Source organism: Arachis ipaensis, chromosome B10 (assembly GCF_059453495.1).
Source record: "Arachis ipaensis isolate K30076 ecotype BB chromosome B10, ASM5945349v1, whole genome shotgun sequence".
NCBI classification, from domain to species: Eukaryota; Viridiplantae; Streptophyta; class Magnoliopsida; order Fabales; family Fabaceae; genus Arachis; species Arachis ipaensis.
The window spans coordinates 92816445-92818875 of NC_142435.1; the positions used below are offsets into that span (position 1 = coordinate 92816445).

The 2431-nt window shown below is 41.2% G+C and overlaps 1 non-coding gene across 1 annotated transcript; it reads left to right on the plus strand.

Moving 5' to 3' along the window:
- The first annotated feature begins 806 nt into the window (after window positions 1–806).
- Window positions 807–910, plus strand: LOC148580891 (small nucleolar RNA R71). Its single transcript, XR_015896265.1, has one exon. It is a non-coding gene; the product is annotated as a small nucleolar RNA R71 (small nucleolar RNA).
- The last annotated feature ends 1521 nt before the right edge of the window (window positions 911–2431 follow it).

Genomic DNA, 2431 nt, shown 5'->3' on the forward strand with positions numbered 1-2431 from the left:
CAGTGTCACTTGGGAAGCTATCAGTAGGTTTGGGAATCTTCTCAGCTAAATATCCCACTTGGAATTCCATCTTCCTAATGGTTTCTCCCTGGTTCTTAATATTGGCTCGCACCTCCTCTTTGAACACCTTATTTTCTTGAATCTCTTGGCATATTCCTTCAAGTAAGGCTTCAATCTTAGAGAGCCTGTCATCAATTGATTAGTGGTTCGGAGAAGATGTGCTGTTTTGGTTTTGATAAGTATGTGGAGAAGTGTTGTTGTGGGGGTGTTGAGATGTCCTCTGGGTGAATTGTTGGTGAGCTACATTATTGTTGGAGTTGTAACGTCTCTGGTCTTGGTTTTGATCTTGCTCACTTCCCCACCCAAAGTTCGGGTGATTTCTCCATCCAGGGTTGTAAGTCTTGGAGTATGGATCATAGTTTTTCCTTGGTGAATTCCCAATGTAGTTGGCTTGCTCCTGACTCCCTTCTGCTTCTTGGTTTACTCCTTCTTGTGTTGTTGATGAAGTGGAGATTGCTGCTACTTGGTTCATCTCCATCTTCTTGGTGAGGTCAGCCAGCTGCTGGGTAATGAGCTTATTTTGGGCCAACAGAGCGTCTACATTGTTTAGCTCCATCACTCCTCTTGTGTTCCCTCTTTCGGAAGCATAGAAGTAGTCGTTTTCTGCTACTGTTTCAATAACATCTATGGCTTCCTCAATGGTCTTCTTCTTGTTCAAGGACCCTCCAGATGAATGGTCTACTGCCTTCTTTGACTCATAAGAGAGCCCTTCATAGAAAATGTGCAGCTGGACCCATTCATTGAACATGTCAGGTGGACACCTCCTTGTTAAGTCTTTGAACCTCTCCCATGCTTCATACAGAGTCTCACCATCCTGTTGCCTGAAAGTTTGAACCTCAGCTCTCAACCTATTGATTCATTGAGGAGGGTAGAATCTTGCTAAGAATTTGTTCACCACATCCTCCCAAGTTGTCAAGCTCTCCCTTGGGAAGGATTCCAGCCACTTGGATGCCTTATCTCTGAGTGAGAAGGGAAATAAGAGCAATCTATAGGCATCAGGATGAACACCATTAGATTTCACTGTGTCACATATTCTCAGGAAGGTGGTCAAATATTGGTTGGGATCTTCTTGAACACCTCCTCCAAACGAACAGTTGTTCTGAACAAGGGTGATGAGCTGTGGTTTAAGTTCAAAGTTGTTGGCATGGATTGTTGGATTTTGGATGCTACTTCCACAATTGCCTGGGTTTGGATTAATGTAAGAGCCCAAAACTCTTCTATCCTCCCCAGCATGATTTGCTCCACCTCCTCTGCCATGGTTGTGAGTCTCTTCTTCATGATGATTTTCCATGTTTTCTTCCATGTTTGGTTCAAAGTATTCCTCAAACTGTTCCTCCTCTTCTTCAGCACCAACTACTCATTTTTCTTTTGCCTCCTTCCTTAGTCTAAGGAAGGTTCTCTCTGGTTCAGAATCAAAGGAAGTTGAAGCCCCGCTTCTTCTCCCTGTCATACAACCAACAAGTACAAGCAAAGAAAATAGGTGGAGACAGTATTTGTGTCAGAGTTATTGTTAGTTGTGGGTGATGCAATATATCAAACAGTTAGTGGGTTAGCAAACAGAATTGAAAATAACAAAGAAAAATAAACGGGTAGAGGGAGAAGGGAAGAAGTTAAGCTAAAACAAAAAGTAAATCACTCAAACAGAAAAATGAAACTCACAAAATAAAAATGCTCAATCTAGTGATCTTCCAATCTAATCATTGTTGATGCACAATCAATCCCCGGCAACGGCGCCATAAACTTGATGCGGGAAAAACTTGTCTCTCAACAAATCTTCCTTCGGCAAGTGTACCGAAGTTGTCGTCAAGTAAAAACTCACAATAGAGTGAGGTCGAATCCCACAGGGAATGATTGATCAAGCAACTTTAATTAGAAGAATGTTCTAGTTGAGCGAATCCAGAAATTGGGTTGAGAGTTGCAGAAAATAAAATGGCGGGAATGTAAATAACAGAAAAGTAAATGCTAGAATTAAAGGACTGGAAGTAAATGACTGAAAATAAATTACAGAATTATAAATGGGAATGGGGGATTTGCTCATAAAAGTAAATCACAGAAATTAAAGAGAATGGGTAAGATTAGAGATGGGGAGTTCATTGGGCTTAGGAGATGTTGCAATTCTCCGGATCAAGTTCATTTTCATCTCTTCCTCAATCAATACACTCATTGATCTCCTTGGCAATCTTAAGTGATTGAATTGCAATTCCTTGCAATTCAAACTCTCAAATCTTGATCAATAGCCAATTCCTTGGTCAATTGCTCATGAGAAGAGATGAAGTGTGGTCACTGATTATACCACATGCATTTCCCAAACCAAGTATTGAGAGGGTTACAGTCACATACCCATCCAAACCCAATTTGGTCCAGCATGAGA